The sequence below is a fragment of the Ochlerotatus camptorhynchus genome, unplaced genomic scaffold (genome assembly GCF_037179485.1).
Source record: "Ochlerotatus camptorhynchus isolate MF236.1 unplaced genomic scaffold, CSIRO-AGI_Acam_v1.1 ptg000577l, whole genome shotgun sequence".
Lineage (NCBI taxonomy): Eukaryota > Metazoa > Arthropoda > Insecta > Diptera > Culicidae > Ochlerotatus > Ochlerotatus camptorhynchus.
This window is the reverse complement of record NW_027041058.1, coordinates 3,579,904-3,599,246: the sequence shown is the minus strand read 5'-3', so window position 1 is coordinate 3,599,246 and position 19,343 is coordinate 3,579,904. Positions and strand designations below refer to the sequence as shown.

At 39.0% G+C, this 19,343-nt stretch overlaps 1 protein-coding gene across 1 annotated transcript in view; it reads left to right on the top strand.

The window, feature by feature from the left end:
• The first annotated feature begins 10,153 nt into the window (after window positions 1-10,153).
• Window positions 10,154-19,343, top strand: part of LOC135713710 (pancreatic triacylglycerol lipase-like) — a 52,344-nt gene continuing 43,154 nt past the window's right edge. Inside the window, exon 1 of the mRNA XM_065236918.1 lies at window positions 10,154-10,274. The gene's annotated coding sequence lies outside the window, so the exon portion shown is untranslated. The remainder of the gene's footprint in view (window positions 10,275-19,343) is intronic.

Sequence of the window (19,343 nt, the reverse complement as noted above, 5' to 3'; positions counted from 1 at the left end):
TACCTGAAGCGATTGTAATTTCTAAGGTTGACTGACATTGAACTAGAATGAACCAACCACTTGTGTGAGTAAGGCAATCGGTGCAGAATTACTAAAAGGGTTCGTCGCTTATTAATTGATGTCATTTGATATTTACATAACCACCATCGCGAGAAGCATTAGAAGTGTCTAATTAAATTCTATATGTATTTTTTTTTTGTTTTGATTATAGACCCTGCCAGCAATTATGGGCGATATGTTATGTAATACGAATCGCTTTGACATGGCCTCTTTATATACGATATTTCTAGGTAAACAAAACACTTAGCACAAAGTTTTTTTTTAACAAGCGAAACATTTCTAAAAACCTACTTCTCATGCATTGAGTGTACCAAAAAGCTAGTCATTCATCTGGTCTCCGATTTTATGTCGCTTCTTCTGCACGGATGGAATTTCAATTAGCTTTGGTGATTTACTTGAGCTAATTGACGTCATAGGGAACTAGTAAAAACGTGATGTGGTTTCTCGCAGTAGGCAGGTTTCTGGAAACTAAGTGTACTCAGCAATTGTTTCAAATAAGTTGCTTGGATCTATTGATCTTAATTTCCCTACTTTTTTTAGAAAGCGGTACTTGTATTGAAAATCGGTTTTTTTCAAACAACTCGAATATCCAGTCCGGTAGTTGACCTCGCCATTCAAAGAATTACAAATGATGTCAGCTCCCTTTCTCCCTTGCTGTCCTTCTTGTAACGATCGGTGGCATTCCTTTTGAAGTGTAGGAAAGTGAAAGCGTTTGAAACAGGTTCTCCAATACCGTTATTCCGAACGTTGAGGACACATGCGACCATCGGAAATACATGTATTAGCATTGGATAATATGCGCACCTTCGGAAGATCGTTCCAAGATGATAAACTCTGTATCAAGCCCTTCGCGATCAACATAACACGATTGGTGCAATGGGGAAGCAATATGAACAATAACAACAATCGGGCTCCCCAGCTGACGACCGACGAGACGGTGGGACAAAAACTGGTTCGCGTCGCCTAGCGAAGGTCGTTGAAATCTCCGTAAAGTAAAGAAATACTGCTGGTCGTAAAACGCTCCTGCGTCCAGCTGGTGGTCAATAAATCGATATTAATCGATCATGACGAAACAGAAACCGGCTCCCATTTCGTAGTTTGGATTGTGCATCGGACCGCGAGCGCCTAGAATATTCAAATGTGTTGACTATTCTACTGCCTGGTTCGGGCAGCTAGCGGCAGATATGCCATCATCAAGACTTAAATTGACAGTCAGCGGGTAATGACGGTACAAAATTATGGAAATGATATGCCTTGGTGTTGCATACAAATTGCTACTCGACTCGCACCGTCGTTGACGATCGACACTAGCACGAGGGTATTCTCACTTGAGGGTTGCATTTCGAAAGATCTGCCTGATGGTGATGGTTCTTCATTTTCCACACCGGACCATCGTAACAATTAAAGCGGTCAAGATTAACCGGAGCTTGCCTATCAATGATTTTCCTTTAATAGGCTGAACCATTTCGGACCAGTTTTCTAACGGGACATAGATGACATTGAATCGTTTATTTGAGAAACCACACAGGTCCATTTGATACAAATGCAGCATAATACCGAACCGAGGTCCTACAGGCTCTAGAAATTAATACTTTGGACTCTAATTTGAAATGGTTTATCTCATCCCACTTTTCTGATATTTGTATTAATCTGAGCTCAACAAATATGTCAACTCAAACAAATATGTCATTTGTTTCCATACGGTCTCAAAAACAAAAAGAACCCGTGAAATGTAAAATACCGAACCAGCGCAGCCTGAACCCGCCACAGCGTAATGAGGAAAAAACAAGTCTCAATGTTGTCTGGTTTGGTATTTCGAAAGAATTTCTGGTGAACCAGCGAGCTCTGTGGGCAACGAGCGAAACGTGAGGATCAAAACAAAACGGTTGAGAGACTTCAGAGACACGCAAAAAGTACGAACGAAAAGAAAAACAAGAGGCTGAGTGGTGACCAGCCCACTCGAAAAGATAGTAACTCTCGTTGAGTAGAATGGTGTGGTTTACGTTGAATGATCCAAAACAGCTGGTGAAGCTGCAATCGTAGGTAAAAACTGTTTTAGATTATGCGACCCGGAATGGAAATCAAACGACCCGATGGAGGAGACGGATGGCTCACCGAAAAATTCAAATATCGTATCTAAGTTGAAACATAATATATATGGCTGAAATTTGGATCCAAGTTTGCATTTGAGTTTTGTTTTATAATCGAAAAATTGTGCAATAGTTTGCGAGAAAACTGAGAAAAATGTACTTAGTAAAAATTGTTTTTGCCATTTTTTTTCAAATCTGTCAAATCGCGACACTTAAATTAAAGAATCCAAAAACATCGCCAGATCAAATGCATAATTTGGGACGGAAAGGTATTATAATATAACCACGGTATGGTCTGTAAATTACTTACTGAATTACCCTAAGCACCTCCAGTTTTTTTACCTGGGCCCTGGTCAAATTCTGGGTCTCTTCTGTCCTGACAGGTTCCAATCCAGTGCTAGCATGCAAACACATAACATCTATGAAATTTTAGCTTCAAAAGTTGAAATATATTTGGGATTTGAAGTGTTATAAAACAATTTTAAAACGAATCAGAAAACCGAAGGGATAACCAAAGTTTTCTTGAAAATGCTCAGTATTTTCCATTTTTATTCTATAATACACTCTATAAGGCCGTTCGCAATGCTGAGTTACAAAACTGTTTCAAACTACTCGACAGTTCTAAAATTTGAAACTGTCAAAAATGAAACTGAAACACGTTCAGCGCAACGCAAAGCTTCAAAGGATGTTTGATATTCATGCGTATGACCGTTGCCACCTTTTTTTTCCTCTGTTCGGGACGTAACACCACTGCGCCCAGTAATTTGATCTATTGTAGTATATCCCGTGTCCTTAGTTTAGTGCATGTCGTATTAATCCATCACTATTGAGAAATGATGAAGTATTCGTTCTGCTATTTATACCCTTAATAGTGTTGAAACACCCTCCGAAGGCGCGGCAGTCAAAATTGGATGTCTTAGCAACAAAATTAAGGAATGACACCGATAATGACCATGCATCAGAGTCCTAGTCTTAACCACTTCAAACAAACGGGAACAACGAATAGAAGATTAGGAATCACATAGATGAAGACTATCTTACTCATTTTTTCCTTGTTTCAAGATCATCCTCGGTGGACAAAGCCGAGTCTTGTCACTATCAACAAGGCATAAAAAGTAACAAGGACTAAGATGTGTACCTTGGATTACTGAAAAATCCTGTCCCCCTAGTTTGAAGTAGTCAGGACTACACAGAAAACCAAATCTGAATTTTAACTAACGCGTAAAATCCCTCTTCGTTTAATTTTGAGCTATACTTGGCATAAACAGCGAAATCGTTTACAAGCTTGCATACAACGTTGCTAATTTATGCGATATTGCGCTTAAATTTACACGAAATATTGCGTAAATTTATGCCAAATCTAGCGTTATGTGCGCTATATCTTGCAGAAATGTACATGAATCGGTGGTAGATCTTACATCCCATAACGTACCACGAAAAGGTGATCTACTCACGTTACGGGGCAGTTAGCTAGCTAGTAAATCCCAACCTGCCGAGCTTTCTCAAAGATAATTCATGAGGCACATTATCAAATGCTTTGGAAAAGTCCACGTAAATACTGTCAACTTGGCAGCGCTTTTCCAAACTAGAGTTTAGCGTGCTAGCGTATGCCATCAGATTCGTAGCGGTAGAAAGATTCTTCACAAAGCCATGCTTGAAAAATATTGGTTTAGCAGCAGCGTACATAATATCGTGAGTCAAAAGCTCGAGCGTCTTTGCTAAACAGCAAAGAATAGAAATAGGTAAACTTCAACGTAAGGTGTAACCGCAAATAACGTCCATGGGTCCGGAAAAAAAGCTTCTGATAGTGAAAGGCTGAATAACCAACAAACAGGTGGTCCGAGTACTTCAGAATATCGACGAATAAACACGGGAGGTAGTTAATCCGATCCACGATCTTTTGAGGGATCTACGGAGTTTAGTGCATTAGTGATATCCGCTATGATGGAAATTAATCATGTTTTGTTGTTTTTGACATCATCCACATCCAGAGGGCCAGTCACTTCGAATGTATGGGAATGGTAGGAAACCATTTGGAAATGCATGAAAATTTTCAGTTTTTATTCATTATCGTCTTTATGGGCAGTTTTAGGTGCACAAAAATTGCACGAGTACATTACTATGGTGATAAGGTAAACACTCGTTTATTTGTTTCCTTCTGTGAAAGCATGTTTAGTCACAAATCGTGGATTTTCTGATATTCTCCATACTGCAAAAATGATTTTCCTACCACTGAAGGGGCGACATCTCTCGGATCTTCAGTATAGCTACTACTCAAATCATATAATTAATTGGGCATGGGAAACGTATATCGTATATTTACAATTCCTGAGAGTATGGAAAGCATTGTACACTGATTTGAAATAACCGGAAAAGAGTTCGACTGAACCTTCGATGTCGTGACTCGTTATGACATCGAATGCCATTTCCGATGGTAACGAATAAGTGACTTTCCTGCTTTTGAAAAAGCACCGGAAAGAAGACGGATTTGCTTTATCCTCATCTTCGAACAATCCTAAAAATAGGATTCCTCAGTCGTAAAAATATAATCAGATTGAAGAAAATACAGTGAAATCAACGTTTAAATTTAAGTTACCGAACCCCAATCTATTCATTATCTGCTTGACCGTCAAGCAAAACAGTTCGGTTTTTACTCGCTCTCGAGTTGTTCGCTAGTTCGGGTTGCTTGGTGAAGTATAGCACGACCCCAGCATGGGGAAACCACAACGTGTTGACGTGACTGCTATTCCGGCCGGAAAACGATCCCGATCAGACAGCACCAGCGTCCAAATGGCATCGAAGAAGCTGTTGGCGAATAATCGTTACGCCATGCTGGAAAACGGCGATGAACCGAAGGTGGAAAACAAGAAGAAAGTTCCACCGTTCTACGTAAAAGGATTCTCGGAAGGCTTGCGGCAGAAAAATCGACTTTTACATCGGTAAAGGTCTCAAGTGTACCATGTGCCTGTGCACTGATGGCATCAAGCTGATGGTCCCAGCGAAAACCACTACAAGGCCGTGGAGCATTTCTCCCAAGATATTGAGGCGACCAAGCCTCTCAAGGTGGGGTTGCGTGGCCTTCCCGACATGGAAACAGTCACACTGACAGATGAATTGAAGCAACATGGACTCAAGCCAATCAATATCTTCAAGATTAATCGTCATGACGGTTCAATCCCAGTCGGCGCCGCCGGGATGTTCTGAGGCATAACATCTCTGATCACGCCTTGCTTCGGAAAAGAAGTAAAGCCGTTGGTCACCGGATCATGAGTTGATGGGTCGATAGGTTGGTTCCAGGTGTGAGAGCTGCCTCCCTGGCGTCGGTAGCATTGGTGCTCAGCACGGAAAACAAGATCGACGGAAAACAAATCAAGGGAAAAAAAATAAGTCATCAGATCCAACGCATCTGCAGGACCCGAACTGAACAGCTTCATGCTGCCGTATCCCTCATCAATAAGTATCCCTGATAAAACTTGTATTATTATTTTGCTTAACGACCTGTTCAAGGTATCATTCAAACCATTTGTGGAATAGTTCAATAATTTGGGTTATCGTTCGGGTATGGCTTTTTTTTTATTAGGGATGGACCTTGAATCCATCAAAATTTTCAATTGGAACGTTTGCTCGCTCACGGGTAAGAGCATCCAGTTCGTTGAATTTCTCAACGAACGAGACATCGATATCGCCATCATCACTGAAACGCACCTGAAGCCCAAGATTAACGTCTTCCTTACCGATTTCCGGCTTGTGAGGCTAGACCGAATCAACTCCGGGGCCATCGCTCTAAGAAGGAACATCTACTGTCGGCTGCTGCCGAGTTTCCAGCTGAAGATCATCGAAGCCGGGGTGAAAGTTTCTACTCCTGTCGGTCTCATCACCATCATTGTGGCTTACTGCCCCAAACAAGTCAACATCAGGGATGAGTCGGCAGCAGACCTGCCGACGAGATATTGTCAAGCTAACACGACGGTGGGAAAACTTCATCATAGCTGGCGACCTGAACGCCAAACATCAAGCTTGGGGCAACAGTCGGCGCAACCAAAATGGCACCATCCTGTACAATGAACTGCAGGAAGCGCAGTACAACATCTTGAGTCCGGACACTCCCACCCGGTTGTATAGGTCCGGTGCTCACGCCACCATCGACACCTACATAAGCAACTTGGCCAACAACATCTCACAACCTGTGGTTTACCAAGAACTCAGCTCGGACCACTATCCGGTGGCCAAAGTGAGTTCCTCCGTGAACCAATTCGAAGTTTCCCGACGCAACTACCACTGCGCCGACAGGGATCAGTTCCAACGCTGCGTTGACACCAGTATCGCCTATGACGTCCAGCCGGAAACGACCGACGACATCGACCGGTGTCTTCGCTCCATCGATGAAGCGATTTCCCGGGCCAGAGAGCAACATGTGCCAGTATCCAGACAGGTGAGTAATACTTTGAACCTTGACAGGCCCACTAAAGACCTCATAGACTCCGCAACACCATTCGTACGTAGTACTAGCGTACTGGGCAGCCTAACCTGAAGACCAATTGCAACAGTTTAAACAAAATCATCCAAGCTAGGATGGTGAATCTCACAAATAAAGATTTTGCAAACAAGACTCGATCTCTCCCATATTGAGCTAAGCCGTTCTGGAAAATGGCAAAGATTTAAAAAAAATGAGCCGAAGCCCATCCCTCCCCTTTCCCCTCTTAATCAGAATTCAGATCCATCCTTACTCATAGCCCCAGTTGAAGAGGCCAATACTCTTGGTCAACACTTTGTGAATTCACATAACCTTGGCCAAGCCATGGTGAGTCCCCACGAACCTGCAGTATCGGAGGCAATTCCTAGAGTCGCTGCCACTCCCGTTTGCTGGTGTTTTCAAATGATAACAACATCTTTCTCAACGAGCAATTCGGGTTTAGGATAGGACACTCTACCATCCACCAACACGCACGGGTTACTAACATCATCAAGCGGAACATGTCCGTTTCCAATACATCTGCCATGGCATTGTTGGACGTTGAGAATGCGTTCGATAATGTCTGGCATGATGGCTTAATGTACAAGCTGCATCGATACAACTTCCCGATCTTCCTTGTTAAGATAATTAAAAACTACTTGCCGGGCAGATCATTCCAGGGCTTCTTGAACAATTCACCTTCTGATACGGTCAACGTTGTTGCTGAGGTTCCCCAGGATAGCCTCCTTGGTCCTATCCTCTTCAACATCTTCACGTCAGATGTTCCTCCTCTTCCGAGTGGGGGTATTTTGTCAATGTTTACGGATGACAGGCCTGAATGTTATGTGTGACTATTTCAAAAGCTGGAAGATTTGTATCTATGTAGCTAAAACAAAGACCATACTTTTTCCGCACTCCAATTCACCTCGGTTTGTCCCCCCTAATAACTTGAAAGTCCATCTTGCTATTACTCCCATTGATTGGTCTCACCCTTGATAGCAAGTTGCTCTTCCGTTCCCATGTGGACAAAAAATCCACCAAGTGCAACATCTTGATTAGTTCGCTCTACCCACTTATCAACAGAAAGTCCACACTTTCCATTAAAAACAAGCTTGCCGTCAAGCAAATCATCCTCCCCGCCATTGAATACGAAACGCAAATCTTGGAGAGCTGTGCTAAGTGCCATCATCTCAAACTCCAAAGGATCCAGAATAAGATCCCCGCGGACTCGAAATTCTGTGATCCACCACCTGACTGGTCTTCAGACACTAGAGGAGCTTAGTACGCTCAACCTCGAATGGTTCAGAGACGCCTGTCTGAGATCAAATCACCAGATTATACGCAATCTTGCTTATTAGGTTCAGTTATTAGTAGTTAGGTAGGATATCAAATTCTTTTTTTAAATTCAAGCAAAACACACTCCAAACCCCTGTAAACTAGTTGAAAAGCGTAAACACGTAAATTAGAATAACAAATTAAACAAAGATTAAGAGCCCTTCAGATTAACTAATTGTAATGTACGAGCGATGCAAAATCATAATCAATGGAAAATACACATAATTTTACTATTACAAGTCAATGGATGCCGAGGCCAACATGTGTACACTTAAAAATTTTCGCCGAGATCCCAACAGAAGAGTAATTCTGCAATTTATTTTGCTGAGATTCAGTCAAACAAATGCCGAGACTAAGCTAACAAATAACATTTTGCTGAGATATCAACTAACAAACACATATCTTGCAGAGATATCAGCAAAAGTAAATGCCGAAGTAATCGGCTGTTGGAGATTTTACCGAGCTAGATTAAGTGTGTATCCTATTTGAAGTCTGGGAAAATAAAGTTAAAATAAAATGTTTTGTTATGAGTTTTGTTATGTTATGTCATGTTATGAAATTTGAGATAATTTCTTTGTCATTTCACTAATAAACATTTGTTCTGCTTTGTTCATGAGTTATGAGTTTTCAATGTACGTGATATCCGGGAAAATCGGAAAACTTTAACTAAAGTTTTTCCGGAAAATTGACCACCAAAAACTGTTAGAATTTTTGTTTCGTTCATATGAGCATAAATTATACCTTTGAGTGAAATTTCATAGCATTCTGAGAACATTCTGCCCAAACCTGTCCAATAATTTAAAAAATCCCCACCTGCTTAAGTTTTAAATTCATCTCGAGAATACTGCTTGGCATTGGGCTCAATTCTTAACATGTGATTAGAACACTTTGCAGAACCTTCTGGGTGCAATTAGAGTGGTACGGACAAAAGCTTAAGAAAATCTCAAAACATCACCAGGCTGGTAGTAAATCAGATTGAAGCGATGTGGATCCCATATGGAACTGATCAAAACTTGGAGGTTGGACCAGTCTAGTTCAGTCCAAACAGAACCATTTTTCTAGAAGAAGTCCAATGCAACGACCGGCAGCGGGCAACGATCGCACCTACCATCGTGCGGCGAAGTCATTTTGTTTCGATCAATATTTAGCCGCCAAAGTAAAAGTCACACATCGACACGCGGCGGCCACCAACCAACCAACCCGGTTCGATTCGAACGAAACCCTCAGCAGCAGTCAGTAACGAAGAAAACAACCCGAAGTGGCGCGCGATCGCTTCAGTCCCCAGACAACTGCCAGTGAGTGAGCACGTGCTTTTACCCCTTTTCGATCGCGAGTTTGCGCGCGCGAGCTGTTTACATCGACTCTGATACTTACGATCCGTACGAGGTAGAGGTTGGCCAATTCGTTCCAAAAGCAAAACAGCAAGTGATTCCCTCGAACCGCGATTGTACACTTTTGATTGCGGCACTGAATTGTGTAGACAGAAAAAAAATCGACGATGAAGATGCGATTGCTACGTGATGCATAATGGCTTATGTGTGTGCAAGTGTGGTATCGAATGTGCTGCTGTTGGCGTTGCTCGCTGACATGTGAAATTTCCTCTTGTATTTTCCAAGTGGTTTCCCCCAAACAAGTTGACAACATTTTATGATCCTTGTTATGAGCCTGTTTTGGTTCGATTGTTGCACAGAAGTGATACCAAAATCTAGTCGCATACTGCCAGAAAACGAACGCTCACTTTGCGCCATACAGACTGTCGTGTGTTAAGTGAATGTGCCAATTAACGGACTCTGTTTGAGGAAGTGAAAGAAATTCAATTATATTTCCAGGAAGTTGTGTGAGAAAAAGTGTGCAAATCGTGAGCTAATTTCGAACGGGGAATTTTCTCCCTTTCCCAGGAAGAAGAAGCTCGTGACCTGTCAATCTAGCGATTTTCCCTCCTTCATTACCCCGATAATCAAATCTATGTTTTCTATTACCACACACCGCGTCTAGATTGTGATCAAATCGACAGCAGTCAGTGAATGTTGTGAAGCCACGCTGCGGGAAGTGCATTGAACGTGTGTAGTACCTACCTACCTACCTAGACATTTATGGCCTGCTTCGAAAGTTGCCCATAGGTGACAGCTTTTTTTTTTTGCTCTTCCCTTCCCCCCACCAACCGTTATACTGTAGGGCCATCACCGCAATCATCTCCAAGGAAGACGTTTCGAGCAGTAGCAGCATAGAAGAAAGAGGAGAGTGTATTTACATTTTCAAGCTGGGCGAAAATTGGCTCACCAGACGACTACGGGGGCAGTGAGAGAACGCCAGCTTTGATGCATATTATTGCAAACGTAAGTCACTTAGCTCATGTGTGTTTTTCCTTTCGATTTTGTTTACCACCTGTGTTGTTGGTTCGTTATTCATTCGAGTGTGAATTCATACTTCTTGTCACGAGTTTGTACTGTTGTTTTGTTTTTTTTTGCGTTTATATCATTTATGAGAGTAAGAGGACTAGGGTGGTTATCTAGGGAATTTAGGAAATTCAAATTTAACTATTTAGTGGCTAAGCTAATGAGTAAGGTGCGGTGCCATTTCGGCAACCCTCCCCCTTAAATCAGTCTAATTCCCTTAAATCAGTCTAATTTAACTCGTGACCAGCAACATCAAAACCAAAGCTAAACACAGTAATGACCCGATTTTGCCAGCCCCCATTTTGAACATCTTTTCTAATGTTCTACGTGCGCTTTCTCAATGGTCTATTTGCACCACAGTATACCTTAAACAACCATCTTGAAGATGAATGAGATAGATTTGGAATTACGGTTATGTGAAATTATTGAAAGATATAAGTCTGATGCTCGGAGGGGCTGACAAAATCGGGTCATTACTGAAATATCAAATTTTACTATCAATATGTACCATATAATATGATATTGGTAAGTTGTGCGCTATAGCAAGTAAATAGCATATTGTGCTATCAAGGCTAATTTTCTATTGTTATGATAATTTGGTATCATGAATTCAAGAGCTAATTATGATCTGGTTCAATGTCATTCAATATGATTAATGTAAACAACATACACTAATCGAAAATTAATTACTTTATTCATGTATTTCACTTATACCTTTTTGTCAAAACATCAGCCATATACATTCCTTAAGATAAACCACATAGGTCCTATAAATATGTATAAACGGTATGTGTGGTCATTTATACATTTCATTTGACACATGATCTGCATTAACTTTTTTGTAAGGCGTCGGCTTATTAGTCGACTTAAACATTTTATGAATAATCAGCAAAATAAATTTGCCAATAACTTCTTCAGATAAATAGCAATATTACATTATTGATCTGATTTTTGCTATTCTTTAGAAATGGCTACTACTGGCTTCGCTATTCATTGCTGATTATTTGCTAATGGTTTCATTTTTTAAATATATTTTACCTCTTAAATCAATCAAACTAATAGCAAGGCTACGTTGCGTTGCGTTTGTAACAGAGTAGTTCGTATATTGCATACTGGCAACTGTCATGTATCTACTTTAACGTTCGTATTCTGATTTGGGAATGAATAGCTCTCCAATCAAAGTTCAGAACAGGAAAAGCATAACAATTACCATTGCCAGCCACGCCCATCTTCTCCGTACCGGGGTAAGGACATGTTGATGTAACATCTACTTAACGGGAGGCCAGTTACTCACCAACGCCCCCATACATGATACGGAGTTGGATAGTTGGGTAGGATAGGTAGGTCAGGATTAGCTTAAGCAGCCGATGCGACCATAGTAATTGTTTTGTTTTGGAGTAGTTTGGGAGTAAACCCATGATCTTCTACTCAGTAAGCAAAGGCGACAACCACTAAGCTAGCCGAGCTCCTTAATTTAAATTCTAAAACCTCATTTGGTGAAGTTTTTATAAATACTGATTTAAATATAATGCAAACAAATAAAAACAAATGAATTGTATTAGCCAGCCTTCTCGTGTTTCCTAAGCTGATGATGATGATGGTCCCACCTCTTACCCCTACAAAGGTTTGAGCTGGACGATTTATCTTTAAGATAATTAAATATTATAGATAATTAGCTGGATCAAAATGCATTTCCCAAATTCAGTACCATTTCTTTGATCCAAATAGCCATGGGGGCGTAAGTGATCCCAATTGCATGACGGGAATGAATATAAAATGGTCCGGCCTCTGGTAGAGCTTGTTTGCATGACTTTCTCCTTCCTCATTGATGTGATCGTGCCAAACGAGGCAGTTGCTCCAAATTTAAATTTGAACTCACTAAGTGCTTGATTTACTGTTGTGGTTCCAGCATTTGTTGGAAATTCGGTCCTAACGGATTTTTCACTAATTCAAGCATAACTTTTCAAAAGGACGTATGTAACATTGGAAAGGAAATTAGAAAAATTGGATAGCAATGTCTATATGAGATTATTAAATGCTATTTAAAAGTTAATGCTATTTTTTTTAAATCTGTTTGTGCTATTAGTTGGATAAAGGGATAGCGTTTAAGAGAATTGTGAAAAATGTCGAGCTTTGCAAACACGGACAAGCCTTTTGATAAAACAAAATCATACACCTTTTACTTGTGTACTACTCACATACACCCTGATTGATTCGTCGGTATCACACCTTGATTGTTACATACACCCTGCATGATTCGTCTATTTGACAGAAGGGTTTTCACATACGTCAAATCAGATACACCGGTTTTTGTTTTGCAGTGAAGATACGTCGGCAGCTCGAAAAGAATTGAGGAATTGTCGGTTGGTTGGTTTATTTACATAACTACCCAGAGTTGTGAAATAATCGATGTTAAGAGCGGAGATGAGAGGTTCACCGCATTATCTGCTCTCAGATGTTATACGTTTTGTGTATTTCGTATTAAGAAAGCGCTAGTCAGATTGGTATGTGAAGTTCAATATTAAAGTCAAGATTAAAGTGCAATTTTATTGGAATACTTTTGAAATAATAAACATGTTGCTCCCGGAAATACAAACTTGACGCATTTGCTGATTGATAGAGGTTGCTTTGTTTTTTCACATACGACGCTTCACTGTGCGCGTATCTGCAGTTTTTGTGTTATCATCAAATTTTAACAGTTATGTCATGTTGACAATAAAAGGGTGTATCAACATCATTTTAAAAACATTGAAAGAAGGTCACATAGGGCGTTCATTAAATATATTTTCCATAATGCATTACAATTTCAAACCTTGTTTTTCATTAACTCGTAGGAAAAGCATGTATTTTATATTCGATTAGATGCAAAATATCGATTTGTCTATTTTTGCGACTTACGTCCTTTTGAAAAGTTATGCTTGTAATGTCTTTTTACCAAATCAGCAGCCAATTATCGAGAAAAAAATTATAGCGGAAAAAACGAACGTGACATTTGTTCACGGGCACAGCCTGCTTCCTTCTTTTTTCTTGATGTGCTGTGTGCAGTGAAGAATTGATTTTATTTTCTCGTCTACATGAAAAAAAAAATCATATTGAATGTATTAATCAAACCACATAGATTTTTGCAATGGCTATATTCCCATAAAGCTCAAAAGTAATATATATGAAGTGTATAAGTCATGTAAAAATAATTTCATAACATAGACCTATACATTTCATGTACAATCAAACATACTCTTTATTAGACGCCAAATATTTCTCTTTGAATCGATTCATTAATATTATATTATAAAGAATATTAATATTATGAGTCTCACAAATAGTATTAATATTGATTATTAATTATAGTATTGGAATTGGATTCCTTTTACTATCGTATCCATTTCCGTTTTCAATCGAAACACATTTTTATATGAAAATGTGTTTCGACTGAAAACGAGAAGATAAGCAACCTTTAGCCATGAAGGTTGACATATCCCTTTTATTGGGTAATCAAATACTGGTGTGGTTCATAAGTACTATGGTGTTTTTCATGATGTTTATATGCCATTTAGCTATAAAAATAATTAAATTGGTTTAATTAATAAAATAATTAGATTTTTTTAGTGTACTCGGGTATTCTCCATAAGAATGTATTTCGGATTCTGTTTATTCGTTTTCTAATGTTAACCAATTAGAGAGGTTCCTATTTTTGTATTTACCTGTTGGTCACGCTACTTGATACTTGTGGAGTCGAAATCGTAGTCGGACGCATTTTTGAGCATAAGGAGTCGGAGTTGGAGCTGAGTATAGACTCCGACTCCGACTGTTATGAAAAATCATTTGAATGTAGAACGTCCCATAAGTTGGACCACGCGCATCATTTTTTGGCTATTGATCAACTTGATTGAATTAAACCAATCATGAAAACTAACTTGAATTGTCCAAACTTAGTTTTCGTTTGAATTTGGTCCAACAAACCTCCGTATATTCAAAACGTTTCAGTTTAAAATGTTATGCTTTCATTTTATTTTTTTTTATTTTACATTGGAATGATGAATGATTATAGCTATTTATCAATTATGGGGTGTTCCAGAAAGTATCAGCACAGTAACAACGCATTGTTAATGAACTCAAAGGTTTATATCCCTATAGTATTCTTTTTCAATTGGATGAAAATAATCCGAAGTTCCTTTAATCGTGTGCCAAGGAGCAAACTATTGATCTGATACTGCCCATGAGCTTTGGCCACTTTTGTCCAGTTTTTTTTTTCAAATTCTTCGATTTAATTCGCTGCCTTAAAGTGTTTCCGTAGATATCTCTTGGAAAGGGCTCAAAACAGTTTCGATTGACCGGACTTCCGGACATTTCGGAGGATTCATCTCTTCTGGCACGTACTGCTGTTTGTTTGCTTTTTATTGTATGTATTTCCACCAAATCGGGCCAAAATAGTACTGGGCCATCATGTTGACGGATCATGGGCCGCAGACGCCGATTCAATCACTCCCGAACGTAAATTTCAGTGTTCATCGTCTCCTTCGTCACAAATGGCTTTGACAACTTGCCACACTCACATATCGCTTACCAAACCATCCCAAGTAACATTTTAAGTTTTATTAAATACTACAAAGCAACTATAAAACAATATTCATAAAACCCTGGTCAAGGCTATTTTGTAATTAATGCATCCACCAAAACCTCATTAAGATTAGAATATGTCTAGTTGGCCCACCCTGGAGAAAGTTCTGTAGGGTGTATTCTCGAAGCTCTTCAAGATTGATTAACTGCAAAAGGTTGTATGACGAACGCATTGAGAACCATTTGGAAGCTACAATAAAAGCTATTTAGCAACAATAAAAACCCTTTCCGAGCTATTTCCCCTAGCCACATGCTGAATCCACTAGGAAAGCATAATTCAAGATAGAAAAGGATTTATGAATCCGATCTTATCAAAATAACTAAAATAGAAACTGATGGTATAAAAATCTTGTTGAATATCCAAATTTATCACAATAGTTCTCATTAAGAGGCCTAGTTTTAAGTGCCATATTAAATTTTATGTGAAATGTACGTGAAAACATCGAAAAAATTAAGTCCACCCTCGTAAAACGTCGATTTGACCAATTATTTAACATTGAAAAAAAAATATATTCTTTAAATCGAGCTTGGCCGAGATTTTTTTTTTTATTATTTTCGCATTTAAATGTTTGCACATTGGTAAATTTACCAAAATATAGTTATATATAAGGAAATATTGATTGAAAATCGAAGATTGTAAAAAAACAAGCAAACTAATTGCAACATGGCGGCGACATCAAAGTTGATTTTCATGGGTCATTTGCGAAAAAGTTGTTTTGCTTTCAAGAATTCCTTAACAAATTAATAAGGTTTTTAAATGGCTTTTATGAAGAAAACTTGCAGGCTGAATTGTATTTATCTAAAGCAATTTTGCTTCATCCTAACCCGTTCAGATTTATGGCAGCATTTATGGAGGCAAAGTTGCCTGCAAAAAGTTAAACGTCAAAGTTTGTTTATCTTTCGATAGTTGCGCTGTGAGATCCAGGATTCTTCCAGGCGGTTTTCTCCCGATGGATTGGGAGCAGTTACTCAGATAGTTTGCGAAATTGTTTTACAACATTTCGCATTTTGAACAGCTGGAAGCGCAATCGTTCCCGGAAAAGATCCCCTTCTTCCGGATGGTTACAGAAGTGCACCATCCAATGATGCAGAGATGTACGGATGAATAAAATTTCTAAGAGTCTTTCGCCGAATAAAATCGCTGTTTTGGATCAGAAACCAGCTGATCTCCGCTAACTAACAGTTTCATTGGTTTACTGTCGGTTGTTATTTCGATTGTCATCGCAAGATCTGGAGAAGACTGGTATGTTTTTCAACTTTAGAAAATGTTTTATGAGTTCGAGGGCCTCGCTCACTTTACTCTTCTCCGACAGATGGTTAGCCGTTAGTGGTGTGCTGGTTCTTCTAAAGAAGTAAATTTATCTGAAATTGACTTTATTTTTTCATCCTACTTCGTCTATCCTTCGAGGTTTCCTTGTCATAAATTTGGCATTTATTAACTATAAGGAACCATCTTTTAAGCTCAATTTGTAAACAAAGTATTTGGGGAGTTAATGATGCTTTTTAAAAAGGCTAAAAAGCAACAATAAATGCTTTTTTCTCTAACGCAAAACCTAATTGTTTTATGGTGGCTTTTATAATGATAGAACACGTTTATAAAGTACTTTATCATGACATTAAAAAAACAATTGCTAATGACGTTTATGCTTGAATTACAGAACAGTTTTAAGGAGGGATTGATAACTGTTTTAAATTTATTTTTAAAACAAGACAGTTTCCGACTTTCTTGCCAGACTATAAAAGGTTTTTAAAACAGCAAAAAGCTGAATTACCAAGCAGGAATGTTTTACACTTTAAAATGCTATATTTAAACTAAATGGATTGTTCATTGCCGTTATAAAACCATCATAAATCAGAGTGGATGCTAAACGGTTACTGGATTGTTACTTGGGATGGCCTTCTTACCCAATTTTTCGGTAAAAATTGACATCTTCGACTTCCCGACCATTACGGACTCTGTAGTATTGGTCTCCCGGAAGCGTCTTGTAGTCAAATTTGACGTATGTTTCATCGTCCATGATAGCACACGCCAATTTTCCACATAGCAGGCTATCATATAGCTTCCGAGCCCTCGCTTTGACGGATGCGGCTTGTTTCTGACTCCGTTTCGGCTTCTTCTGCTTCTTGAACGTATTTAGCCCGTTTCTTGCCTTGGCACGTTGGACGTTACTCTTCGATGTTCTCACTTTTTGGCCAAATCTCGAACAGAGGCACTTTTCTTATTGACGAAAGCTAGGTGATTTTCTGGTTCACTTTTCGGTTTACCGGTCCTGGTTTATGGCCAGATTTCGATGTTTCCTCGAAGGTGCCTTCTTCACCGAACTTTCGGATGGCAGTTTGGACTGCTCCGATTCTTACTTCCTCCATTTTCGCCAACTTCCTTACTGATAGGTTGGGAATAATGCACGATTTGTGCATGATCTGTTTGCGCTTTTCCGGGAAAATGCCTCGCATTTTGATGATTTTGTAAAAAAACGCACTTTGTGCACCAAAATTTGATGAGCAATAAATAAAGAAGAACACACATCGACGAACAGTTGATAAACCTCTTCGGGGTAGAAATGGTGGCGAGTAGAAAGTGTGCTTATACTTTCTGAGACACCCTATACATACGATATACAGTGCACACAGCAATGTCAATTGGCGCAACAAGAAAGAGAGACAAAAGTAGTTTCCCTAAAATGTTTGAATTTTTTTTATTTAAATTTGACACACCTAGAAATACCTAATTTTACACGTGACGGTATCCTTCTTTGTCAAATGGGATGAGACATAAACAAACATTTCATGTAAAATTAAGTGCTCCGGGACTAAAAAGTTCGGTACTCGACGAAAAGTACGTTTGATTGAGCTGAATTTCGCGTCTATTATGGCTCAATTTGATGTCAAAGTTGACGCTCGTATATGTCAGAGCACCTTAATTTACATTAATTTACATGTGTAGTTAAGGCGAATAAAGGTGTTTTTTTTTCAAGTGAGGAAGAGATCAGGAAAAGCTCAAATTAGCAACAAAACAATTAAAAACTTTGTGAATGAAACTAGATGGATGAAAAAAGGTTGGATAATCCGTGCAATATACCAAAAGTGCATAAACATAATGTCTATCGAGTGTTCATTTTATTTCAGTTCAGTTCGGTTTTGAAAACAAATTCGTTATTAGTTGTGACCAATACTTTTAAACAGTATAATGGTTGTATTTAGAAATGGTGACACATTTATTGGAAAAAAAGCCTATTTTCGTTGGTTGGTCAAAAGTTGTGAAAATTTCCGACTGAACCTAGATAAACATCTCAAAAGGTTCTATCTGCATTGATCGATTCTCTTCATTGAGTTTCACTTCCATTAATAATTGGGTTCTTTAATTTAGAAAAATTTATCGGTATTTAAAGATGATCTGAAAAAGCTTCGTTTTCTGAGCACAACGATATTTTTTCCGACCCCATTTACATCCATGTCGATTTTTAAATCAAGGTTAAAAGCAAAATAATCATTTCACTGTTTGACACAAGCCTAACAAAATGACAGCTCGCTCCCATACAAAGTACTTTCAAGGGGCGCTAAGGTGGGGATTTTTCCTTATGTAATCACACTTATTTAAAATAGTTCCAGTGCTCTAAAAGTGGTGAAATTTTGGATTTCGTGTCCATTTGTAATGCAGATTACGAAAATGCAATAGCCTCATTACCCCCAAAGAACCCAATTCAGCTGCAATACCTTTCTCTGCTGTATTCGACGTTCAGAATGCTACACGCAAACTAAAAATTTATTACATTCAATGTTAGTGGTATTTCCTATCATCCTCCGCAGCCAATCCCACAGCGACTGATATAAGTTGACATTGCAGACGATGTAATGTTTTATTTTGTCTTTTTCATTTCGTGTTCTGTACAAGTTTTCGACTGTAAGCCGTTTTATTTATAACAATGTAGAACGACACACACACTTGTCTCGATTCTCTCCAGCAAACAAGTATACAAAGTCGAGTATGAGCGTAAATGAGCGCTTCTTGTTCACATTTCCGGAGAACTCTGAGATTTTGGGCGTAATTGCTTTTGTAAACAAACATGTCAATCGCTGATTTCTCGCGAACAAAAGAACAATCTTGTGAACAAACTATACCAAATGATAGAAGAACCTTTCATCTACCTGTTTGTTTTGTTTGTTTTTTAGATTGAGCTTTAATTAGCGAGAAATCGTCAAATGAAGTGTTTGTTTATAAAAGCAAAATGGAGAGAGCAGTAGAGATAGCACAAGTCTGTTAATCGCAACGTTCGTGGTTCGAGTCCTCTACCCGGCAACCTTTTATCGGCATGATTAATTTCACTCACTAATACACTCCAAATTTTTCTTTTTGCATTGGACCGCAGCTTGGTATATCCTCCGTTCATGTGG